Genomic DNA, 27,728 nt, shown 5'->3' with positions numbered 1-27,728 from the left:
TGAGAATGATATTCACTGTGAGCTTTTTGTAGATGATTCTTAAAAAAAGAAAAGGTAAGGAAATTTTCTGGATGATTGTGATCTAATCATCTGGGCCCTTACAGGTTTTGGGCATTCTCCAAGGGGTGGCAGAAGAAGAAGCCTGGAAGATTTAAGGCAGGAACAGGATTTGAATAGGATTTGCACACATTCCTGACTTGAAGGTGGAGGGGGTCCCAGGACAAGGCATGTAGGCAACTTTAAGGAAGTAATGAAGACTCCCGGTTGACAGTCTTTGAGGCAACAAGGACTTCGGTTCTTCTTGTTGCAAGGTACAAAATTCTGCTAACAACCATTAAACTTGGAAGCAGATTTCTTCCCAGAGCCTCCAGGTTAGGACTCAGCCCAACACTTAGATTTCAGCTTTGTGATATTCTGAACAGAGAATCCAAAGAACTTTTGCCTTATAGAATTGTGAGCTAATAAATGCTAAGTTTGTGATCATTTACTTTGCACCAATAGAAAAGAGATGCAATCATTTCAATTCATATTGAATAAGCCTCTTCTCTTCCTACTCCACCTTCCCTCTGTTTGCAATTCTCTTTGCATCAGGTGATGTGGAGTGGCCCTGGGAATATCAGGGTCTAACTAAGAGAAACCAGGGCTTACATTTAGTTTGAATTTAATGTGATATCATTGTTACATGGCTCAGAGTCACTTCTATGAATAGTTATGGGTTGTTAACTTAGTAAAGGAATGGCTTCCAAAAACACTCCTATAATTCATTGGGCCGGTTCATCTGGCCTCACCATAAGGAAACATATGGCCAGAGGTTGAATTGTGACATGTCCTGTAAAGCTTGATGGCAGAAATGACTAGGTCCTGGAGGAGAACTTGAAATAGAGAGAGCCAATGGTAGTCTGTGGAAAAATCTTCCACATTGTAGAGAGCATATGTAGAAGAAACTTGGTAAACACTTTTCCATAATAATTTCAATATAATTCTAAACATTTACATGTTTTGGTACTGAAAATAAGTTTGGGTACTGAAGTACATAAGAAAAAGGAACCTATCAGTTTTTTCAATTTTGATTTAAATCATGACAATTTACGTGTCATTACCAGTAACAAATTATGAAGCAAATCACTGTCATTTGAGAAGGTAATCCAAGAACACGCAGCTGGGGCACTTGGATGGCTCAGTCGGTTAAGTGTCTGGCTCTGGACTTCAGCTTAGGTCATGATCTTGAGGTCAGGAGATCAAGCCTTGTTGAGCCCTGCACTGGGTTCCTCCTCAGCAGGGAGTCTGCCTGAGATTCTCTCCCTCTCCCTCTGCTCACCTCCCCCACTGGTTCTCTCTGTCTCTCTCAAATCAATCAATCAATCAATCAATCAATCTTAAAAAGAAAATAACTCCCTGCCAAAAATTTAGGAAAAGTAATGATAGCATTTCATCCAGCAGTTGACTGATAGAATGATGCTAGTTTCCTGGCTTTTGCAGTTTCGTAGTAGCCGTGAGCTTTGTTTACGCTTGGAAGTTATTGTGTTTGGTTTTTTCTCATTTGAAAACATTCATTTACATCATGGGTGTCGTGTTTGCAACTCTGTATTCTTTTTACTAAAGTTAATATAGTGGGTGAGTCAATAAACCTTAGGTCCCACAGACTGGGGATCTTGCTGCAAGCTTCCCTGCTGCCATCAGTCTTGGCTACCATATGTGCTGTGTCCTGTTAGTTTTCCCAAACCGGACCTCCAACATGGTAGAAAGTACATTATTAAATTCCCCTCAACCTGCCCCGTGCAGGGTGCCATCTGTTGTCTGCATAGTATCCCCACGATCCCCTCAGTGTTGTCTTGAGTCACCTGACAAAATGGTTGGGCTCTCATAGTGAAGAGAAGGAGAGAGTGGGCTTCTCTGGGGAAGAGAGTTTCAGGAGCTGAGGAAAGGACAGGGGGAATGGGAAGGACCCTGACCTGGGCTGGAGCAGTAGTGGGGGCCCTTGGAGGAGATTGGCTCTATGCATACTAAAGCTGATTATGTAAAAATTTCACACTCAGAGGTGCCTGGGTGGCTCAGTGGGTTAAAGCCTCTGCCCTCGGCTCAGGTCATGATCCCAGGGTCCTGGGATCAAGTCCCTCATTGGGCTCTCTGCTCAGCGGGGAGCCTGCTTCCCCCTCTCTCTCTGCCTGCCTCTCTGCCTGCTTGTGATCTCTCTCTCTCAAATAAATGAATAAATAAAATCTAAAAAAAAAAAGAAAAAGAAATAATCTTATAAGTCAATATTAGAAACTGAGGTTAATTCATTATTTCTGAAGTCATTTATTCATTAAAGTTGTACATAATAACCTTATAAGGAAGTTATCCAAGCAGGTAGTCAATATAGGTTCAAAAGTTTCAATATTGAGTGTTGAATTGGGTCAACAAAAATAATCCAATCATGTGTTCCCTTATTGCAAGCCTCTACCAAAGTCTACTGCTGAAGAGAAAAATAAATAATCCATTTCTAAACCTCAGAAATTCTGTCAAATAAATAAATAAAATCTTAAAAAAAAAACAAACTAGATTTCTAAAAAAAAAAAAAAAAAAAAAAAAAAACAACTTTCACACTCATAGACACCACTTTTCCAAATTTGGGCAACTGTTGATTTTGCCTAAGTCTATGTAATCTAATCTGTTATTCTGACCTTGTGTTGCTCTTGGAGACAATAACCACCAACAGATTTGGAGACTTCTCTTTGCTAAATTGCCTAGAGGCTTATTAGAAGAATCAAAGTAGCATCTGTCCTTGTGTGTATTATATATGTGTGTACATTATATGTATATGTGTGTACATACGCACACATTACCAAAATGAGATAACACCATAAGGGCCATATCAGGGAAGCCAAATTAGGCCTTTCAGTGGGTCAAAGAGAGTGCTTTTTTCCATAAATAATGGTTGACAGTTTCTGAAACATTGCGAAGGGCTAAATAGGACAGCCAAATATGGATACCCAATCTTTATAAAGGACTACTTATTAAGGCAGAAATGTCCTCAGAGTGCAATTTAACACCTCTTAATTTTTAATAACTTAAAAAACTTAATTTATGCTCAGTGGAGAAAACTTGAAAATTTTAACAAAAGAAGAATAAAAATACAGTAATTATAACTACCTATCAATATTCTACTATATGATCTTTAAATATTTTTCTGTATATAAAGCAATTTTAGGTGGTGTTGTCCTATAAATATTTTCATAGCTTCCTTTTTTATTTAGCAATATGGAATGGCTTTACTGTGATTACAAGTAGTCTTCTCTACCTTGATTTCAACAACTTTTACATTTTGCTTGCCACAGAAATTAAATATCATGATCATTCCAGAAAGTGTAGAAACAGATAAGCCAAAATAAAAGGAAACCAAACCATCCAGAACTGTCGACAGCATTATTATTAATGATAGTCCCTATTAACTTTTTTTTTTTGCTTTTTCTTTTTTTCATTATTTTATTTTTTTAAAATTAACATATAATGTATTTTAGCCCCAGGGGTACAGGTCTGTGAATCGTCAGGCTTACACACTTCATAGCACTCACCATAGCACATACCCTCCCCAGTGTCCATAACCCGCTACCCTCTCCCTTCCCCTCCTCTCTCCAGCAACCCTCAGTTTGTTTTGTGAGATTAAGAGTCTCTTATGGTTTGTCTCCCTCCTGATCTCATCTTGTTTCATTTTTTCCTTCCTTACCCCCCAAATCCTCTACTTTGCCTCTCAAATTGCTCATATCAGGGAGATCATATGATAATTGTCTTTCTCTGATTAACTTATTCTGCTCAGCATAATACCATCTAGTTCCATCCACGTTGTTGCAAATGGCAAGCTTTCATTTCTTTGGGTGGCTGCATAGTATTCCATTGTATATGCATACCACATCTTCTTTATCCATTCATCTGTTGATGGACATCTAGGCTCTTTCCATAGTTTGGCTATTGGGGACATTGCTGCTATAAACATTCAGGTATATGTGCCCCTTCGGATCACTACATTTGTATCTTTAGGGTAAATACCCAGTAGTACGATTGCTGGGTCATAAGGTAGCTCCATTTTCAATTTTTTTGAGGAAACTCCATGCTGTTTTCCAGAGTGGCTGCACCAGCTTGCATTCCCACCAACAGTATAGGACGGTTCCCCTTTCTCTGCATTCTTGCCAACATCTGTTGTTACCTGACTTGTTAATTTTAACCATTCTGATTGGTGTGAGATGGTATCTCATTGTGGTTTTGATTTGTATTTCCCTAATGCAGCGTGATGTGGAGCACTTTTTCATGTGTCTGTTGGCCATCTGGATGTCTTCTTTGCAGAAATGTCTGTTCATGTCCTCGGCCTCTTTCTTTCTTTCTTTTTTTTGGTTAAGATTTTTATTTATTTATTTGAGAGAGAGAGACAGTGAGAGAGAGCATGAGTGGGGAGAAGCAGACTTCCTGTGGAGCTGGGAGCCTGACACGGACTTGATTCCAGGACTCCAGGATCATGATCTGAGCCGAAGGCTGTTGCTCAACCAACTGAGCCACCCAGGCACCCATCCTCTGCCCATTTCTTGATTGGATTGTTTGTTCTTTGGGTGTTGAGTTTGATAAGTTCTTTAAAGATTTTGGATACTAGACTTTTATCTGATATGTCGTTTGCAAATATCCTCCCATTCTGTCAGTTGTCTTTTGGTTTTGTTGACTGTTTCCTTTGCTGTGCCAAAGCTTTTGATCTCGATGAAGTCCCAATAGTTCATTTTGCCCTTGCTTCCCTTGCCTTTGGTGATGATTCTAGGAAAAAGTTGCTGCAGCTGAGGTCGAAGAGGTAGCTGCCTCTGTTTTCTCAAGGATTTTGATGGATTCCTGTCTCACATTGAGGTCTTTCATCCATTTTGAATCAATTTTTGTATGTGGTTTAAGGAAATGATCCAGTTTCATTCTTCTGCATGTGGCTGTCCAGTTTTCCCAACACCATTTGTTGAAGAGACTGTGTTTTTTCCATTGGACATTCTTTCCTGCTTTGTGGAAGATTTGTTGACCATAGAGTTGAGGGTCTATTTTTGAGCTCTCTATTTTGTTCCATTGATCTGTGTGTCTGTTTTTGTACCAGTACCATACTGTCTTGATGATGATAGCTTTGTAATAAAGCTTGACGTCTGGAATTCTGATGCCACTGACTTTGATTTTCTTTTTTTTTCTTTTTATTTTTTTAATTTCTTTTCAGCGTAACAGTATTCATTGTTTTTGCACCACACCCAGTGCTCCATGCAATATGTGCCGTCCCCAATACCCACCACATGGTTCCCCCAACCTCCCACCCCCCGCCCCTTCAAAACCCTCAGGTTGTTTTTCAGAGTCCATAGTCTCTCATGGTTCACCTCCCCTTCCAATTTCCCTCAGCTCCCTTCTCCTCTCCATCTCCCCATGTCCTCCATATTCTTTGTTATGCTCCACAAATAAGTGAAATCATATGATAATTGACTCTCTCTGCTTGACTTATTTCACTCAGCATAATCTCTTCCAGTCGCGTCCATGTTGCTACAAAAGTTGGGTATTCATCCTTTCTGATGGAGGCATAATACTCCATACCGTATATGGACCACATCTTCCTTATCCATTTGTTCGTTGAAGGGCATCTTGGTTCTTTCCACAGTTTGGCGACCATGGCCATTGCTGCTATAATCATCGGGGTACAGATGGCCCTTCTTTTCACTACATCTGTATCTTTGGGGTAAATACCCAGTAGTGCAAATGCAGGGTCATAGGGAAGCTCTATTTTTAATTTCTTGAGGAATCTCCACACTGTTCTCCAAAGTGGCTGCACCAACTTGCATTCCCACCAACTCTCACCACTCTTGTTCAACATAGTATTAGAAGTCCTAGTAACGGCAATCAGACAACAAAGAGAGATAAAAGGTATCCAGATTGGCAATGAAGAAGTCAAACTCTCTCTCTTCGCAGATGACATGATTCTTCATATGGAAAAACCAAAAGACTCCACCCCCAAACTACTAGAACTCATACAGCAATTCAGTAATGTGGCAGGATACAAAGTCAATGTACAGAAATCAGTGGCTTTCTTATACACTAACAATAAAAATACAGAAAGGGAAATTAGAGAATTGATTCCATTTACTATAGCACCAAGAACCATAAGATACCTGGGAATAAACCTAACCAGACAGATAAAGGATCTGTACTCGAGGAACTACAGAACACTCATGAAAGAAATTGAAGACACAAAAAGATGGAAGACCATTCCATGCTTTTGGATCAGAAGAATAAACATTGTTAAAATGTCTATGCTGCCTAGTGCAATCTATACTTTTAATGCCATTCTGATCAAAATTCCACTGGCATTTTTCAAAGAGCTGGAGCAAATAATCCAAAAATTTGTATGGAACCAGAAGAGACCCCGAATCGCTTAGGAAATGTTGAAAAACAAAAATAAAACTGGCAGCATCACGTTACCTGATTTCAAGCTTTACTACAAAGCTGTGATCACCAAGATAGCATGGTACTGGCATAAAAACAGACACATAGACCAGTGGAACAGAGTAGAGAGCCCAGATATGGACCCTCAACTCTATGGTCAAATAATCTTCAACAAAACAGGAAAAAAAATACAATGGAAAAAAGACAGTCTCTTCAATAAATGGTGCTGGGAAAACTGGACAGCTATATGTAGAAGAGTGAAACTCGACCATTCTCTTAGACCATACACAAAGATAAAACTCGAAATGGTAAAAGACCTCAATGTGAGATAGGAATCCATCAGAATCCTAGAGGAGAACATAGGCAGTAACCTCTTCGATATCAGCCGACTTTGATTTCCTATTTCAACATTCCTCTGGCTCTTCAGGGTCTTTTCTGGTTCCATATAAATGTTAGGATTATTTGTTCCATTTATTTGAAAAAAAAATTGATGGTATTTTGATAGGGATTGCATTAAACGTGTAGATTGCTTTAGATAGCATATTTTCACAATATTTGTTCTTCCAATCCATGAGCATGGAACATTTCTCCATTTCTTTGTGTTTTCCTCAATTTCTTTCATGAGTACTTTATACTTTTCTGAGTATAGATTCTTTGCCTCTTTGGTTAGGTTTATTCCTATGTATCTTATGGTTTTGGGTGCAGTTGTAAATGGGATCAACTCCTTAACTTCTCTTTCTTCTGTCTTGAATGGTGTATAGAAATGCAGTTGATTTATGTGCATTGATTTAATATCCTGACACTTTACTGAATTCCTGTATGAGTTCTAGAAGTTTTGGAGTGGAGTCTTTTAGGTTTCCCACATAAAGTATCTTATCATCTGCAAAGAGTGAGAGTTTTACTTCTTCTTTGCCAATTTGGATGCCTTTAATTTCTTTTTGTTGTCTGATTGGTGAGGTTAGTACTTCTAGTACTGTGTTGAATAGTAGTGGTGATAGTGGACAGCCCTGCTGTGTTCCTGACCTTAGGGGAAAAGCTCTCAGTTTTTCTCCATTGAGAATGATAATCGATGTGAATTTTTCATAGATGGCTTTGAAGATATTGAGGTATGTACCCTCTATGCCTACACTGTGAAGAGTTTTGATCAAGAAAGGATGGGGTACTTTGTCAAATGCTTTTTCAGCATCTATTGAGAGTAACATATGGTTCTTGTTCTTTCTTTTATTAATGTATCACAGTGATTTGCAGATGTCAAACCAACTTTGCAGGCAGGGAATAAATTCCACTTGGTCGTGGTGAATAATCCTTTTAATGTGCTGTTGGATCCTACTGGTTAGAATTTTGGTGAGAAGTTTCACATCTATGTTCATCAAGGATGTTGGTCTGTAATTCTCTTTTTTGATGGGGTCTTTGGTATTGGGATCAAGGTAATGCTGGCCTCATAAAATGAATTTGGATGTTTTCCTTCCATTTCTATTTTTTGGAACAGTTTCAGGAGAATAGGTATTAATTCTTCTTTAAATGTTTGGTAGAATTCCCTTGGGAAGCCATCTGGCCCTGGGCTCTTGTTTGTTGGGAGATTTTTGATGACTGTTTCAATCTCCTTACTGTATATGGGTCTGTTCACATTTTCTATTTCTTCCTGGTTCAGTTTTGGTAGTTTATATGTCTCTAGGAATGCCTCCATTTCTTCCAGATTGTCAAAATTTGCTGGCATATAGTTGCTCATAATATGTTCTTATAATTGTTTGTATTTCTTTGGTGTTGGTTGTGATCTCTCCTCTTTCATTCATGATTTTATTATTTGGGTCATTTCTCTTTTCTTTTCTATATGTCTGGCCAGGTGTTTATCAATCTCATTAATTCTTTCAAAGATCCAGCTCCTAGTTTCGTTGATCTATTCTACTGTTCTTTTGGTTTCTATTTAATTGATTCCTGCTCTGATCTTTATGATTTCTCTTCTCCTGCTGGGTTTAGGCTTTGTTCTTTCTCCAGCTCCTTTAGTGTAGGGTTAGGTTGTGTATTTGAGACCTTTCTTGTTTCTTGAGAAAGACTTGTATTGCTATATATTTTCTTCTCAGGACTGCCTTTGTTATGTCCCACAGATTTTGAACAGTTGTGTTTTGATTGTCATTTGTTTCCATGAATTTTTTCAATTCTTCTTTAATTTCCTGGTTGACCCATTCATTCTTTAGTAGGATGCTCTTTAGCCTCTATGTATTTGGGTTCTTTCCAACTTTCCTTCTGTGATTGAGTTCTAGTTTCAGAGCATTGTGATCTGAAAGTATGCAGGGAATGATCCCAATCTTTTCGTATTGGTCAAGACCTGATTTGTGACCCAGGATGTGATCTATTCTGGAGAGGGTTCCATGTGCACTGGAGAAGAATGTGTATTCTGTTGCTTTGGGATGGAATGTTCTGAATATATCTGTGACGTCCATCTGGTCCAGTGTGTCATTTAAGGCCTTTATTTCCTTGTTGATCTTTTGTTTGGATGACCTGTCCATTTCAGTGAGGGGGGGTGTTTAAGTCCCCTACTATTATAGTATTATTGTCAATGTGTTTCTTTAATTTTGTTATTAATTAGTTTATATACTTAGCTGCTCCCGTGTTTGGGACATAGATATTTAAAATTGTTAAATCTTCTTGTGGACAGATCCTTTGAGTATAATATAGTGTCCTTCCTCATCTCATATTATAGTCTTTGGCTTAAAATCTAATTTATCTGATGTAAGGATTGCCACCCTAGCTTTCTTTTGATGTCCATTGGCATGGGTAATTGTTTTCCACCCCCTCACTGTAAATCTGGGGGTGTCTTTGGGTCTAAAATGTGTTTCTTATATATAGCATATTGATGGGTTTTGTTTTCTTATCCATTCTGATACCCTGTGTCTTTTGATTGGGGGCATTTAGCCCATTTACATTCAGGGTAACTATTGAGAGAGATGAATTTAGTGCCATTGTGTTGTCTGTAAGGTGACTCTTACTGTATATGGTCTCTATTCTTTTCTGGTCTGTTGTTTTTAATGTTCTCTCTTTGCTTAGAGAACCCTTTCAATATTTCCCGTAGGGCTGTTTTGATGTTTAAAAATTCTTTTAGTTTTTGTTTTTCATAGAAGCTTTTTATCTCTCCTTCTATTTTCAGTGATAGCCTAGCTGGATATAGTATTCTTGGCTGCATTTTTTTCTCATTTAGTGCTCTGAATGTATCATTCCAGTTCTTTCTGACTTGCCAGATCTCTGTAGATAGGTGTGCTGCCAATCTAGTATTTTTACCATTGTATGTTATAGACTTCTTGTCCCAGACTGCTTTCAGGATTTTCTCTTTGTCACTAAGACTTGTAAGTTTTACTATTAGATGACAGGGTGTGGACATATTTTTATTGATTTTGAGGGGGGTTCTCTGTGCCTCCTGGATTTTGATACTTGTTTCCTTTGCTATATTAGGGAAATTCTCTACAATAATTTGCTCTAGTATACCTTCTACCCCTCTCTCTTTCTTCTTCTTCTGGGATCCCAATTATTCTAATATTGTTTCATCTTATGGTATAAATTATCTCTCGAATTCTCCCCTCGTGGTCCAGTATTTGTCTCTCTTTTGCTCAACTTCTTTATTCTCTGTCATTTGTTCTTCTATGTCACTAGTTCTCTCTTCTGCCACATTTATCCTAGGAGTAAGGGCCTCCATTTTTTATTGTACCTTATTAATAGCTTTTTTTTTTAAGATTTTATTTATTTGTCAGAGAGAGAGAGGATAGCGAGCGAGCACAGGCAGACAGAATGGTAGGCAGAGGCAGAGGGAGAAGCAGGCTCCCCGCCAAGCAAGGAGCCCGATGTGGGACTCGATCCCAGGACGCTGGGATCATGACCTGAGCCGAAGGCAGCTGCTTAACCAACTGAGCCACCCAGGCATCCCTTATTAATAGCTTTTTAAAAATATCAGCTTTGTTTGATTTTAGTTCTTTTATTTTCTCCAGAAAGGGATTTTATTTCTCCAGACAGGTTTCTCTAATATCTTCCATGCCTTTTTTGAGCCCAGCTAGCACCTTGAGAATTATCATTCTGAACTCATGATCTGACATATTACCAATGTCTGTATTGATTAAGTCCCTAGCCATCAGTACTGCCTCTTGTTATTTTTTTTTTGTGGTGAGTTTTTCTACCTTATCATTTTACCCAGAGAAGAATACATGAAGGAGAGAATAAAATACTAAAAGGGTGACAAAGACCCCAGAAAAATGTACGCTAACCAGATGAGAAGAGACCTCAAATCAGGGGGAGTAGAAAGTAGTAAAAAGAAGTTTAAAAAAATTTTTAGAAAAAAAAAAAAAAAAGAACAGAGCCACACACTTGATTTTGGGTGTATTTTGGTCTCTTGGAAGAAATTACCTCCCAAAATTTTTAACGAAAGAAAAACTTACATATATGCAAAAATAAGGGTAAATATGATGAAGGCATGGAATATGACTGTAGATGGAAATTTTTAAAAAAATTCTAAAAGAGTAAGTGATAAGATAAGTTGGTTGGAAAATGGAAGAAAAAGAAACTGGAGAAAATTTGCTCAGGCTGGAGACTAGAACAAAGCCCTGTGCTAGATTTAGGGTACATTTTGATCTGTTAGAAGAAATTCTATCCCAACATTTTTTAGAATAAAAAACCCTACATGTATACAAAAAATAAAGTTAGATACAATGAAGGATAAAATATGAGTATAATAATCAAGGTTTAAAAAGATTTTTTTTAACAAGGTATTGCTAAGTTAAACTAGTTAAAAAACATTAAAAGAGGAAAGAGGAAATGCTAAAAAATTATAGGAAGAGAAAAATAAAATTTAAAAAATTTAATCAACTTTGCAAGACTAATGTATCATGGGGAGAAAGCCATGAATTCCTTGCTTTACTTTCCCGTTCTCTGGAACTCTGCTGTTCTCCTTGATCTGTGAGCTTGGTCTTGGCTGGATGTTCTTGCTGATCTCTGGGGGAGGGGCCTGTTATAGTGATTTTCAAATGTCTTTGCCCCAGGCAGAATTGCGCTGTCCTTATCAGGGGCCAGGCTAAGTAATCTGCTCATGTTAGCTCTTGGGAGCTTTTGTTCCCTGAAGCTTTCTGTCAAGCTCTGGAGGATGGGAATGAAAATGGCAGCCTCCCAATCTCTGGCCCAGAGGAGTCTAGATCTTGGGGCCCCACTCCTCAGTGCACCATCAGAGAAAAGCACTTGATCACTCCCATCTCCCTGGTCTCTTGTCACACTCCGAGCTCACCCAGCCTGTGTCCGAGCGTTTCTGTCTCTGGCACACAGCCCCGTTTGGAGTCTCCAAACCTGCCTCCAGAGAAGGAAGGTGAGTCTCCCTGGATCTGCCACTTGTGGGGTCCCTGCTCAAAGAGCAGTGGTCTGACTATGCCGCAGATTACAGTTTAAGGTAACCCCAAGCTGAGAGCTCACTCCTTGGCTCCTCTCTGTAGCCAGCTTCCCTGCTCTGATACCTGCGAGCTCTGCTACACTCAGACACCCCCGCTCCTTCTGTGACCCTGCAGGACCTGAGACCACACGTCCCTGCAAGGTCTCCACCCCCGCTTAGCCTCTGGAGTCATGACCCTCAGTGGAGCAGACTTTTAAAAGTTCAAATTTTGTGCTCCGTTGCTCCGGTGCTTGCTGGGAGCCAGCCCCACCCCCCACGATCTATCTTCTCATCGCTTTGGATTCACTTCTCTGCATGTCCTACCTTTCAGAAAGTGTTCGATTTTCTGTTCCTAGAATTACTGCTCTTCTTTTCTTCAGTCCCCTGTTGGGTTTGTAGGTGTGTGGAATGGTTTGATAACTATGTAGCTGAACTTCTGTGACCTGATGTCATCTCAGTCTGCTACTCCTCTGCCTTCTTGACTCCTCCCCTCCATCCCTACTAACATTTTAATACAACATATTTTTCGATGACTGTATTATATTTCATCAAAAGGATACTGTAATTTAGTGAAAAAAATCCAGTATATTCAATAATTCAGTTGTTTTCAGTTTTTCACTGTTACTTGAGATGAACATCTTTGTTAATCCACAGTTCGTATGTCTTTCTTTCATTACCTTCATGGGAAGAATTCCACTTTTAATGCTCTGCATGTTTTAATGCTGTAAAATTCAAAAAAATGATAAATGGCTCTTCATTAGCCAGGGGCCCTAGGCTTTGCAACCTTCCTCAAAGAATAGATCCCTAGGACAGCGGCATTATCTGTTGACTTGCTGGGAGAGCATTGGAACCAAAAGCCAATGATGTCCAAGGAGCATAATGTAGTATGTCTTAAAGTCTAATTACATCTCATCTATTACCAGACGTGTAGCCGGCATTCCAAAATGTTTTTCTTAGTATATTTTAAATGTGTATTTAGAGAAAACCTTATTTTCCTGTGAAATCTCTTCTTTTTCCTGTCTAATTCTTGCAGTCCTTCAAACACAGTTTAATGATTCATAATATTTTGGCAGCCATTGAGGAGAACCTAAAGACTGTGGCTCCACCAAAAAAAAAAAAAAAAAGGAAAAACACGCTTATTGTCTCCAAGCCCAGAGGTCTTCAAGGAGTCATGTTTCTTTTTAGCAGTTGACTAAAATTGACTAAATCCTGTCTTTGGGTACAGGAAGTCCGGATCCCTCCCTCTTCCTTCCTGGGTCTCTTTGGGGAATTTGCACACTTGCACTAGTTACTGGTAATCAGTTACCACTCTGGACTTCTCCATCAGTCTCTTCTTGCAGTTTGAAAACTTTTCTTTATACCATACCACCCTCTGTGATCTACTTTGACTCAGACAAGGATGGAGGCCCCCCACTTAGTTAGGAAGAGCTAATAATCAGATTGTAGCACTGACAAAACTTTATAAGAAACTGTGGATTATGGGGAATCATAGTACAGAGATTGAGGAGAAGTGAAACAAAATATTGGGAATAACTGCTGTAAAACTTAATTGCTGTGACCGTGCCTCCCCTCCCCCAGAAGGTCAGTCCCTCAATGTGCATATTTGTCGCCATGTTGAAGGGGCCAGTTAATAAACTGGCCAACCCAGTCTTCTCCACTGATGCTAGACTCATATGTCCCTGTTTATAATGGGGATTAAAGTATGTGCCACTTAATAAAAATATAATAAACTTTGCAGGGAGGCAACTGTGAATCCCAAGAATGATATATATGTGTGTGTATGTGTGTATATATATACATACATATCTCACACACACACACACACACATATATATATATATACACACATACACACATATGTATATTCAGAATATGTATATTCAGAAACAAAATTCTTGGCCTGAAGCATTTGGTATATGTCACTGTTTCAGGATTTTCTAAGAAAAATGGGTAGATACTCACCTAAAATATTTATAAGTAAAAGACTGATCAAAGTATTTTCTCAAAACAAAGAGCATATCTGCATAAAGAACAATTGCTAGCTCACTCTAAAAGAGACCAGATTTTTCACATCCTTTCCCATTCAATCATTTTTATAATTTCAATGATAATTTTAATAACTCATCACAAACAGCTAAAATAAATTGCTGGAAGATTTAAATACTATTTTGTTTCCATCATGCAACCACACCATTGAGCTAAATATTTTAGAGTGTTTTAGGTCCAAGTCCTTCCATAGATTCAATTCATGACAACTTGTTCCATCTCAAGCCTTTTTAATTATCTTCTCTTCCTTGTATTGACATCTGTGTCTTCTGAAAAATGCTCACCTCACAAATGATTGATTACTTGCTGGGGTAGTAGTCTGTTTCACAAACATTGGTCTAGATTTTTGATTGCAAACTCTTTGAAGGCAGAGACCTTGTTTTTGCTTTTATTTTTAGCAATGCCAAACATATCATCTGATAAATAATGCACTTTGTTTTCCTATTTCAAAGTTGCTATTGATTAGGAGATTGTACCATTGATTTTGTAAAAGGTCTTCAGAAAACAAAAATCCCACTGCATTAAATGTACATATTGATTAGTAAGCTCATCTCAATTTTAGAAGCATTAATATGGGGGTGAAGAAAACAAAGAAGCTCGTTTTAGATAGAAGATGTATGGCATTTAGATAGAAGATGTATGTATAGAAGATGTGAAATATGAACTCTCAGAGCTCCAAGGACCTCAGAGGTCAACTGTTCCAGCCTCTCACCAAATGCTGGAATCTTTCCAGAATTTTAATCTAGTGTTGATGAATAGAATTCAAGGAATGCATGAGCTCTGAAATTATAGGCAGAATTGGGTTTTTTTTTGTGTGTGTGTATATAGATTTTTCTTAGGAAAGGATCAACTTATTCTATTAGCCTCTGGAAGCCGTTACTGGCTTTAACACTCCTAAGAACAATAAATCTAGATCTCCTTGTGGGTGTTCATCCAGTCTGAGCTTGAATAGCTCCAGAAAGAGTTCATTCATTCACTATTAAAAAGCCTTTGCTAAACGTGACCTAAAATTTTCTTCCATATGCTTGGTTCTAGTCCAGAATGTCTATGTTTGTTGGATGTTTTATACATAAATAATAACGTTTTATTATAAACAGTGATGATAGACATTGATTAGTAGCTTCATTGTTTTATGTTGGCTTACGTAATGTACAAAGGACTGATGAAAGCAGATTTATTTACCTTTTCTTTTCAAATGAATTTAAGTTTTCATCGTGCTTTTTTTGGTCTAGTTTAGAATGTGAATAATTTAAGAAGTAGGCTAATTTGGTGAAGGAATAGTGCTCAATAAATGTTAACTGAGTGCATTGATTAGATCAATAATGAATGAGTGAATGGAAGGGAGTGTAACTGAAAGATGTGGAATACAAATATGTGAATGAATGAATGAATTAATGTGTAGATTAATATAATGAGTAACTTAAAACTTGTGGGTCTAAGATTCTAGGTTTCACATATATAAATTATTGAAGTTCTTTGTTGGACTATGTCAGTATCATTTATAATCACAGATAATGTCAATATAAGAAGTTCACTTCTGAAGGTGGGTTCTTTCAGTCCTCCATTCTCCCATCTCTCCTTTCATCCCCTTAACAAGCACTTACTGACTTTCCTGTGTATCTTATGTTAAGGAGAAGTTGTGTAGAGAAATATGTTGGACACTGGGAAACAACAGTGGACAAGAAAAGCCCATGCTGCTAAGTAACTACCACCAAAGCCACTGGGATCACAGAATTTTCCATTTAAAAGGCACACCAGTGACTACATTTGTTCAACTTCCTCATCTTATTGATGGGAAAAACAGACCCAGAAAAAGACATAACCAGCAAAAAGCTCTATATTTAATATATTCATGATCCCTAAAATGTAAAACAGGGAAAATAGGATGAGGCATACATGATTAAGAAAGCTTTTAGTTTAGGGAAAATGTGCAGCTGATCTCTTACGAACATAATATCCTTGGAAACCTGGCATAAATGACATAAACCCTGAAAAATAAACCATGAACACTCACTTACATACATACCCACACACATATTTCCCATGAAGCTATTTTTGCCCTGTTGTCAAGAGCTGAGGAGGTAGCGTGGTGGAGAAGCATTAGAAAGAACCAGAAGGTTGAGGAGCTGGCCTTTGTTCTGCTGCTGATGTGCCATGTGGTCTCTAGCGGGAAGCAGTCTCTGTGTCTCAAGTGACTCATCTGTAAACTGAGAAGGCCAGATGCAAAGGTCCCTCTCTCTGGATTTCTCAGATGGTAGATGCTTTCTGACACACCAATCTATAAGCACTACAGCTTTCTGGGAAAGGCTTTATTTGTTTCACTGGTTGGTTTATTATTATTATTTTTGGAAGCGCTGCCTAACACTGGGGAATGCAAGCATGAACTCTGCAAGGTAGTCTTGTCCTTTGGCAAACCATGGAACTCTTATTCCAGCTATATTGTGACTACTTCCAGCCTACCAGAAAGCCAGGTCTAAGGAAATAGTGCATTAAACTTCATGTTTCTTCCAAATACTTGATACATTTTCTTTCTTTCTCCCCCCTCACCAGCATATACTGGTCACCTACTTGACTGCACATTTTGGGGTGGAGGGGGGAAGTCAGGAGTCCATTATGTTTTGTTTTGTTTTGTTTTTTTAAATCATGGAGCCCCACTAAGGCATTGATTGGCACCAAATGTAACTGCATTTTGCTGTAGTTGTTAATTGATTATATTACATTCTAAGATGGGTATGAAAAGCAGAACAATTCAAAGCAGAAAAGTAACAGATAGTGATGAATATATTAAAAATTTCTTAGAGGCTGGAGTTGTGGGAGATGGGGGCGGTATACAGCAGGAGACACCCGAAGGACCCTGGGTTCTGTTCAGCCCACTCCCAAACCTCCAGAAACAGACCTAGGAGAGAAAAAAACTGGACATAGGAAAAGGAATGAAGCCCTGACATCTATTGAGCATGGTAAATGTGTCAAATAATGTAAATTTTTCATTAACACCAACAGGTGAGTTCAGAGTAACTGATTAATTAATTAATTAATTAATTCAGGAAATATGCATTCAGAATCTGCTATCTGCCAGATACTGTGCTGAGTACTAGGTATTCAGTAGTGAGCCAAACAGTCCCGACTCTCCTGGAGCTTAGCAATGGAGCTCTATGACTTTCCTTTTTGTTATTTTTAACTATTCTCTGAGATAGGCAAGAACTCTATAGTTCTTGCTGAGTTGGACCTGAGGCAAAGGTTTTGATGCAAATAAATATATTGGGAGAGTCCTTCCCAGGTAGCTCAGTGAGGGGGTGGGAAAGGGAGATAAGGAAGGGAGGGAGGGAGGCTAGGAAAGGGTTTATATATAAGTGGGTTACCCTGTGTGGGTAAGTGGGATTCAGTCTTGCTGGGGAACTCTCTGAGAGACTGTGAAGCACCCATCTCAGAATTGACCTACACAGGACACAAGGAAGCTGAGGTGTGTGTTCACTAACTCCTGTCCCTCACTGGTTGAGACTGTTCCAGTTATTAACTCTCTGGCACACTCAGTGTGCCCTCACTCTGGCCTAGCTGCTTGCTGCTGTCCATAGAACCCCACCAAGCAGAGGTGCAGGGAGCCATGGGAGAGTCCAGGAACTGTCTGGGAGAGCTGGGAGCACATGGGCTTGGTGGGGCACTGAGAGTGGTTACATGATTATCCTCATCGTATGGAAAAAGAAACTGAGGCTTGAGTGGTCACCCATCTAGTAGGTATTAGTGTTTTTTTTTTTAAAGATTTTATTTATTTATTTGACAGACAGAGATCACAAGTAGGTAGAGAGGCAGGCAGAGAGAGAGGAAGGGAAGCAGGCTCCCTGCTGAGCAGAGAGCCCGATGCGGGACTTGATCCCAGGACCCTGAGATCATGACCTGAGCCGAAGGCAGCGGCTTAACCCACTGAGCCACCCAGGCGCCCCGGTATTAGTGTTCATACAAAGCCCAGCACTCTTGCACTGCACCCTAGTCTTCAAACAGGGTGTGCAGCTTTCCACCAGCCCCAGATGTAAAGGCTTGGTGTCAGCCTCTGGATGACAATGAAGCAGTATCTGCAGAAGGATGGGTTAGAAGTCATCCTGGGCCAGGGGCGCCTGGGTGGCTCAGTGGGTTAACCCGCTGCCTTCGGCTCAGGTCATGATCCCAGGTCCTGGGTTCGAGCCCCACATTGGGCTTTCTGCTCAGCAGGGAGCCTGCTTCCTCCTCTGCCTGCCTCTCTGCCTACTTGTGATCTCTCTCTGTCAAATAAATGTATAAAATCTTAAAAAAAAAAAAAAGAAGTCATCTTGGGCCGGAGGCTGGCTGACATCAGATGGGACCACAAAGGCTTGCAGACCAAGTCCTTTCTTAGTGTTCCTAGAGGGAGCAATCCCAGTGCAATATTGTGATTTATAAGAAATACCTATTGGCCACTTAGATGACCAAAAGGTATTTCCAGTGTGCATTTGGTCTTTTTCCACAGTTACTGGTTCACAGCTTGGGATTTCTTGTGATAACAGGGGTAAAGTGGGCTTTAGTATGTTAATGAGGTGACTTTTGGAAGGCCCTTAGGTAATTTAAAGGGAACCAGTCAAGAGATTAGGGGGTTGGAACTTTCAGTTCTGCACCCTGCACAGCCCCACATACCTCTGGGGAAGGGAGAGGGGCTTAAGATTGAGTTCAGTTGACAATGGCCAATGTTTTAATCAATGCCCATGTAATGAAGTCTTCATGAAAACCCAAAAGGACAGGGGTCAGAGGGTTGGCGAACACTTGCACACCTAGGAGGTGGTGCACCCCAACTGCATGGAGACAGAAGCTCCTGTGCTAGGAAACCTTCTGGACTGCACCCTATGTATTTGGGTTCTTTCCAACTTTCCTTCTGTGATTGAGTTCTAGTTTCAGAGCATTGTGGTGAATCTGGCTGTTCATGTATATCCTTTATCAAATCCTTTAATAAACTGGTAAATGTGTTTTCTTGAATTCTGTGAGCTGCTGTAGCAAATTAATCAAACTCACAGAGGGTGTTGTGGGAACCTATGATCAGAAGCACAGGTGATAACCTGGCCTTGTGACTGGTGTCTGAAGGGGTACCCGACTGTGGGTTGGGGTAGTCTTTCGGGACTGAGCCCTTAACCTGTAATCTGAAACTAATTCCAGGTAGATAGTGTCAGAAGTGAATTAAACTGTAGGACACCCAAGAGAGACTTTCTTGTTGTCTTGGGGAAACAACCCCATACATTTGATGACCAGAAATGTCAGAAAGGAAGTAACTAGTGTGAGTAGAAAGAGAACACACAGAAGAGAGACTGAATTAAAATTTTTCTCTACAACAAGTGGAAGACTTTTTTATTTCTTTCTTTTCTCCCTTTTTTTTTTTCTTTAAATATTTTACTTATTTGAGAGAGAGAGCACAAGAGGGGCAGAGGGAAAGGGAGAGTGTTCAGCAGACTCTGTGCTGAGCACGGAGCCAACTAGGGCTCGATCTTACCACCTGAGATCATGACCTGAGCTGAAACCAAGAGTCAGACACTTAATGAACTGAGCCACCCTTGTGCCCCGTGGCTTAGTTTTTCTAACAAACCCAGGCTCTGAGTCCTTGTTGGCATGGGAAGAGGCCAGCAGAAGAAAACAAGTGACTTTCAGTTGTACTCTGAAGGCTTATAAAGCCTAACTGGAAGCGCTTGATGTTGAAAAGTAGCCCAGTGTCATGGAAATTCACTGAGTCAGGTAGCCAGGTCCAGTTGTGACCAGCTCGTATAAGCCACATCACTTCCAGAAGCAGACTCCATTTCCTCATTTATGAAGGAGAAGTATCTTCCATGTCACAGGTTTGCTGTCTAGATTAGCCTGATGATTAAATGAGATACCATGTGTGTCAGCCTGTTTCCCTGGGCAATAGAGCCCAAGGCACAGTTTATGTGCTAACATGGACTGAGTGTTACCATGTTATTGGGCATGAGGTTGAAAAGTCACAGCAGTCTAAGACAGAGGAAGAGAGCAATGTGTATGCTGGCTTCCCATTGGTCCCCCGTTTCTCATTGGTAAAAAATTGCCCCAGAGGACGTGGATTCCCCTATACTATTGACTTGGTTCACCTGCCCCTTCTGGCAGCTTCTGAAGCAGGATCATAAATTGTCAGGGTTGGAGGGCATATAACCTGGCACAGGAGCCCCATGACTCCCACACCTAGGGAGGCTGGACACGACAAGGAAATGGTGGATGTGGCCAGGGCTTTGTGACAATGGGAATGGGACATGTTGCCACTGTAGCTGCTCCTGGAACAGAGCAAAGAGTGGAGGCCTAGTGGCCAGGAGGGACTGAGGTCTGTGGAGGTGCATTATCTGGGTCAGGCACAGTATATACAAAATATCTTTAAGTGTGTAAAGAGTAAAGCGGGCCATTATTATGAATGACTCCAGATCTCCATATTTCAGTCCTGGGGCCTAATTTTTATATTCTTCTTTCTTTCCTTTGTTATCACATGTTCTAGAGTATATATCTTTCTATATACTGTCACTTGTTCTATATATTGTAATAAAATATGTTTAATGAACAATAATGAAAAATATTAACTAATTTTGCAGGCAACTCTGTACATAAGGGCCCAAAGATGGATTTTTTCTCTCTCTCAAAAATAGATGTCATTTATTACACACTTATTCCATGTACTGGACCAAACATCTCCCACATGTGATCTCAATCTTCACAGCCCCATTTTTCTCCTTATTTTACCAGGCATAGAGAAGTTAAGGATATTGTTTAAAGTTACACAATTAGTATGTTGCCAGAAATGTGCTAGTGTTTTGTGATTTCTATATTCTGCTCATTTACCCAGTTTGCCTTTTGCATTTTAGGGTTCCCAGGTATGGTTTGTATGACTGAGGTAGCAGGAAGCGTTACTGGGCATGACCATCATGTTTCTGTGATCCTAGCAATGGGGACAGTCCTAAATGTTGCCTCCCAATCACGTGATCACAGACATTCCAATTCAAATTTTCTCTCAGATCAAAGTAACAGAATATTAAGTTCCACAAGGGCAGAATCTGTGTCTTCTTCACCTGTAGTATTCTTCAAGCTTGGAACACTGGTATATATTAAGCCCATAATATGGTAGGACAGATAGTATACAGCACAGCCATAAGACTCTGAACATTAAGGCAGAGGTCAGCAGAGCATGACCCACAGACCAAATCATCTGCTGGTAGCTTATGTAAATAAAGATTTATTGAAACACTGTTCAGCCCATTCATTTACATATTATCTATGGCTGCTTTTGTGTTGGTGTTACAAAGGCAGAGTTGAGAAGTTGTAATAGAGGCCATGTGGCTCACAAAGGCAAACATATTTGCTGTGTGGTCCTTTATAAAAAATTTTGCCCACTCATGCCCTAAGGTATGCTTGGAATAGATTCAGAAGCTGCAGTAAAAAGTTTAGATGAGTAGAAAAGGATTAGGTTATAAAAATACCCTCCTCCAACCCCTCCCTTCTTTGTAGATGAAAATAAAATATAGTCCTTGTAATGTCACATTAAACGTATAAACATGGGACCAAGTCAAATGCCTAACAATCGAGGTGTAATTTACATGCATTTTGGAATGCTGTGTCACCAATGAAAATGCCGCTACGGAAGTACAATTTAGAAACAGCAGAGAAAGGGGTACAACAGAATACATGTAAAAAAATCTAAATTCAATTTAATTCCACTTTAAATCCACACATTTTTTAAGTTAAAGAAATGTAGAAGGACACACCAGAACATTAACGATATTCTGATGATAGAATTCTGGATCATTTTTATTTTCTGCTTTATGCTTGCCTGCATTTTCTATACTTTCTACAATGCATAAGCATTTTTCAATACAAAGTTGAATTTTGAAAACATTAAAAAAACATATTGAGTAATCTCTCATAATATGAGAAGATAGAAAAAAGTCCAGAACCATGTCTTTGTGAAGAAGGATGGCTAGTTAAGAGCCCTCCCAGCTCTTTTCTCCTAAATTTCTCTTTCCTCTGAGGCTTCTTCTTTAGAGTATTGTGGCCTCCACTACATCCAGCCCCAGGGAGCCTGTAACTGTTAAAAACAGGAGAAGCATGAATTGAAACAAGTTTTCATGTTTTCCTTTGCTCAGTTTAGACATGCTGACATTTTCAGAAAGAATTTTAATACTCAGTGAACAAAAAGGCAATAATTATAGAAAATACAAAAGGCATAACAGTTGTCATGTTTAAAACACAAGCTTTTAGTCCTCAGAAGGGGTGGTTTCTGGTGGAATTCGAAGCAAACCTGGCCCCTGCCAGACCTTGCCTAATTCCCCTGAAGTGGGCACAGTTCTATTTCTACCACCTGGAATTGGTCTTGGGCCAACGAGTCTCTGTATTAGTCAAGGACAAAATATCCCTTGCTCACTCTATCTGGGGCTTTCCTGCTTGGCTCTCCTCCAGGAGACATTACAGTTCATCCAGAGATGACTAACGAGGTGAGAGATTCCCACACCACAGACAGACAGATACACACACACACATACACACTATACACCTGTAGAGAATGAAAAAACTCATAATTTGGTTTTTTGGGTGAGTATCTCTTGTCCCTCACATGCAGGGAAGTGGGCAAGTTAAAGTCCATCCAATTCAGATTTATAATATGATAATTTATCACATGTCCAAATGCCAAACACTACACATATGCAGTTATAGGACATTTTCAAGGGTCTCTATCTTACTGTACAACATAGACATCCTGGAGGCATCAAACCCCCAAACTTCTCACCTTTGCCCTTGTTCATGCTGTTGAGTGCCCTTGTGATACCATGTCCTTACTCTCTTGTCTTATAGACCCTACAAAGACGTGATTCCTTTCTCTACTAAGATCATGAAATCTTGCTCACATCTCCTTGTACCTTGTACCCTAAAGCCAATCTGTGCTGAAACTAATTGCATCCCTTTCTTTTGTCTCTATAAGCAGCTTGTGGGTAAGAACATTTTTTTTTATGTTGTATCCCTCTATTCAGGTTTTAAAAGAGTGTGTCACGTGTGACAGAGAGGCTCAAAAAATACTTGTTGAATTATTGAATAAATGTATTTTAGTAATTATGGAGAAAGTCTACAGAGATCAATCTAGGATCAATGCATGGAAATTCCTAGGAGATCAATTTATACTCGGTTTAAGAAAGAACTTTCTCAGGTCCACACTGCAAAATATGTAATGGGTTATATTTTTCCTGGAAAATTGCATTGTCTGTATTCTAGTCAAGGTGAAAGTCTACTTTTGAGGAAGATTGTAATGGGGATTCACACAAGAGATGAAGGATTGAACAAGATGTCCTCTAAAATTCTTTTCAGCTTTATCTTCCCTGTAGTTCTAAATCCAGATGCAGGCAAGAAATCTCATCAGAATAAATTTTTATCATTTGCTCTGGCTGTCAGCTGGTAGGGTTATTCTTCATTGTGTGTATCCATCATTAGCTATTTTTCTTTTTCCTACCTAGTCCTTTCTCGACCATAGCTGCTAAGCTCTATTATGTGACATCGTAACACCTAAAAAGCATCAGCAACAGCTGAAGAGTAACTGACACTTCCTGGGAATCCATGAAGTGCATTATTTTATTCGAGGATAACTTGGTTTTGAGTTAAAATATTTGCTAGGTTTCCCTCCCCAGTCTTCCCTTAAAGGGCTAGTTTCCTGAAGCTGGGTCTCAGTTTCTGAGAATTGCCTTATTCTACTGCCTAGCCTACCTGTGCTACTGAAATCCTATTTGCAGCAACCAAATTACTTTCTCTGAATCCAATTTATACAGTGACAGATGGGGGATTCCAAAAGGGAAAGTTTCCATTCATATCCAGCAAAGCATCTTTACGAGAAGAAAGTTAGGAGTGAACTTGGCAACATACAGAGAAATTTAACTTCTGGAAACCGTCATCTTCCATTTTTAAATGATTTCTTTATAAAGTGGTTGGGTCCAGAATAAGTTTGTACCTATTTTCAGACATTCATATTAACCATTAGTGAGTGATGATGAATTTACCTTGCTGAGCAATTTTGCTAAATTGGTTTTCATTTTTTTCCTATCCCCGTCTTTGAATGTTTATACTGTTCACATCACAAGCCCTATTTAATAAGTATATAATTTAAAAAATTAAATGCCCAGTTTCTAATTTCACCCCCTTTTGCTAAATTGGTTTTCATTTTTTTCCTATCCCCATCTTTTAATGTTTATACCATTCACATCACAAGCCCTATTTAATAAGTATATAATTCAAGAAATTAAATGCCCAATTTCTAATTTCACCCTCTTTCTCCTTTTTAAAAAATTCATATTTACAGAATTATCTGTTCCAAACTGTTGCATATGTGGGATTTTTAACATAAATGATCCATTATTAGGTCAATTTCTTTGTCTGTTATCTTAAGTTGTTCAGATTTTCCTGGTTCTGAAAAACAAGTAATGCTGCCTCAGCCGCTGTTAGACTGTTTGTAAGTAAAATCCCCTAATAAAAACACCCCATACAGAGTGTAAGATGGCATGCAAGACTTCTATGAGAACCCCCACACGGCTATTAAGAGTGGAAACTGAGGTCCTAAGATTATAAGCACTTTGCAAAATACCACATGCTTGGTTGGTGACAGTAATAATAATGATCACAAATGTTATTGGGCACTCATGATGCCCCAGTTAGTCTTCAAATGCTTTTCCATTATCTACTCATTTAATCCATTCATTATTTGAGATTGTGGCTATTATTAATAATAGATGAGAAAAAATGAGATGTGGCAAGATCCAATATTTTGCCTAAGGTTCCCAAGCTAGTAAGTGATGGAATCAGGATCTGAAATTGGGCAGAATGGTTCCCAAACCTTGCTTGTACACATTATGCTATTCTGCCTTTTTGTCAGAAATACGTGGTCTCATTTTGTATACAGTCTAAAAATGTCTCCATGTATATATAGAAGAGGAGAAATACACACACACACACACATATACATACATATATCCTACATGTATATTGTTCTCTTGCATTTGCAAAGCTCTGCCTCTAAACAGGGAAAGGATGACTAACAGTTCCTTCTGGTTTGTTGATTATCATAATACAAATTCCTACAAATGGAAGCCATTGCCCTAGCTAATCTTAACATCCCTACATCAGTAGCTATTTCAAGAAAAAGCAATTCCCATCTGTTATAGAAACATATTTGGTGACAGCACACATCTCCTTATCCTAGTACCAGCCCATTGCAGTGCAATGGTGAAAACAGCATGATTTTCTTCGTTAATTCTGGAAAGCTCTATCTAAGCCAACACATGTGAAGGGACTCAATGCCTTCTTGGCTGTAATCTGCAAAATCATGACTATTAACCTTTGTCTCTCCTTTTAAATTCACTGGAATGGTCAGATGTATGTAACAATTGAATCTCTTGGTTTTATGTGCTTTTCTCAGAATATAATAGACATCTGTTATTTTTCTGCTGAGCAAATTTTTCCTTTAGGGAAATAGTCCACCCCCACCTGGTGGAATTGTCATTTACGTGGTCCTACCTTTGCTGTGACAGGGATGGGTTTGTAGGGGCCAAGGGCAGGCTACCCCAAGAGGGACCACTTTGGCATGAAGATTATTTTAGATTAAAAAGCAACTGGGGGCACCTGGGTGGCTCAGTTTGTTAAATTCTCTGTTTTAGCTCAGGTTATGACCTAATGGGTCCTGGGACTGAGTCCCATGTTGGACTCTGGCACTCAGTAGGGGTCTGCTTGAAGATTGTTTCCCTCTGCTCCTTCCCCAACTTGATCTCTCTTGCTTTCTCTGTCTCTTTAAGATAAATAAATCTTTTTAAAAAGCAGTAAAACCCCACATATTCAGGAAAAGCTATTTACCTTTCCCTTCAACTGCCTAAAAAGAATTTGAATAGAGGACCTGTTCTAGGAAGAGAGCTATCACCATAGATAACTAGGTTATAGCATGAACTAGGTATGGCAGACAGGGAGAAACCTAGAAAGACCTGTTTGAACAAAGTTCTCTTTGTCCCATTGCTTCTGAGTGGCCCAGGGAACATTTACTTACCAAACACTTTCTCTTTTTTATCTTCCGATGAATTCCATTCCTTCTCTTTGAAGTCCTAGATTCCTATTCCATTCTCCTTAGTTCTGGATGCCACATACACCTCAGTTTGCCTGACAGTCTTTAGAATTTCATGTCTGTGTGGATTCCCCATATGTACAAAGTTAAATTTGATTTTCTCCTGGTAATCTGTCTCATGTCAATTTGATTCTGAGACAGGTTATAAGGACCTTGAAGGGGAGTGGAAATTCTTTCTTCTCAGCAAGCCTATGATCCAGACTGGCCAATCATCATGTCTTGCCTGCTTGGATGCTGAGATTGTTTCAGGGATAGTCATGTGACCAAAGGTGTAACAGTCAGAGTTTTTCCCAAGACTTCTGCATGAGCCATTGAGAAGAGAGTCTTTCCTCTCCTGAAGATTTCTAGGTATAAGGATAATATAAGCCTGTGATTGCTGGGAGCCTTTGTTGGCTTGTGAAGTGATTCTGCCTGAAAATTAAACCAAAAAAGAAGACAAAAATAGATTCAAGGAAAGGAGGGAAGAGATATAAAACCTTGAACCCTTGAATTGAGCCACATCTGAAGCTAGGATCTAATTTGGCATTTCAGTTGTGCCAGCTTAAGCATAAGGAGAGTTTTTGTCACTTTTAACCAAGAGTCCTAATACATGGACTCCTAGAAACCTGAGAATTAGTAGGAATTTTAATGATCTAATCTCCCACTTGGTTAGTAATGCCATATATTGCATTTGGTTGTTTATCCAGGTTTTCTCTCTGCTTGAATTCCTCTAGTGACAGGAGGTTTGCTATCACACTTGGCCATTCATTCCATCGTGGGCCAACTATAATTTCCAGATATTTATTTTTCCTAGTATCAAATAAGTTGCCTTCTTAAACCTTTCCTTCACTAATCTTACTGATGTTCTCTGGAGCTTCACAGAAAAGTCAACTTGCTTCTTAAAATAATTGAAGACAGTTATCTTGTCTCATTTCTTTCAAACATTCCTTCAACTTTATTTGAAAGTTAACAGACTGCTCTGCTCTTCACCCTGCCACATCAGGGTTTCAAAATACTCTAAGTGCAAGGACCCTTAAAACTTCTATTTAGCTATCTCAGAAGCCACCTGGGGAGGTCAAAGAGGCTGTTTTTCATCCCCACATCCCTTTAGCTGTGTTTTGTTTATGTTTCTGCATACTGCTTCATCTGAACAAAAAAAAAAAAAGGAGAGATGGTCACTGCACTTGTTGATTTTCAGCCTTCTTAAACTATTCTCTAATGCCAGAAGTAATCAGAATATAAAAAAAAAAAAAAAAAAACCCTCTCTGGATGAGGATTGATTTGCTCAAAGTTCATTTAGCTTATTCTCTGTCATGATGCAGGGGTTATGCTTTTAGTGAGGAAACCTAGAATGACTTCTATTTCTGGGAAGCTCGGAATTCACTGAAATTCTTGGATCTTTTATTATATAAACAGCTACCACGCCTGAATATTTATGTGTTTCTTAAAGATTTTTTTTTTTTTTTTGACAGATAGAGATCACAGGTAGGCAGCGAGGCAGGCAGAGAGAGGAGGAAGTGGGTTCCCTGCCTAGCAGAGAGCCCGATGTGGGGCTCGATCCCAGGACCCTGGGATCATGACCTGAGCCGAAGGCAGAGGCTTTAACCCACTGAGCCACCCAGGCGCCCCTATTTATGTATTTCTAATTAAGATACTGATACTAATGATAAAAGGGAGAAATGGATTAATCTTTGGATTTGAGGGGTTTAAGTACATTTTCTTGGCAACATCAATATGCTTTATATAAAATTAAATTGT

The 27,728-nt window shown here is 39.3% G+C and overlaps 1 long non-coding RNA gene across 4 annotated transcripts in view; it reads left to right on the top strand.

Annotated features, from left to right (window-relative positions):
- Positions 1 to 27,728, top strand: part of LOC125100742 (uncharacterized) — a 246,114-nt gene that overhangs the window by 175,044 nt on the left and 43,342 nt on the right. The gene's annotated exons all lie outside the window — the stretch shown is intronic.

The sequence above is a fragment of the Lutra lutra genome, chromosome 5, assembly GCF_902655055.1.
Source record: "Lutra lutra chromosome 5, mLutLut1.2, whole genome shotgun sequence".
NCBI lineage: Eukaryota > Metazoa > Chordata > Mammalia > Carnivora > Mustelidae > Lutra > Lutra lutra.
The sequence above is the reverse complement of the archived record's forward strand: the minus strand, read 5'-3'. Positions and strand labels throughout refer to the sequence as shown.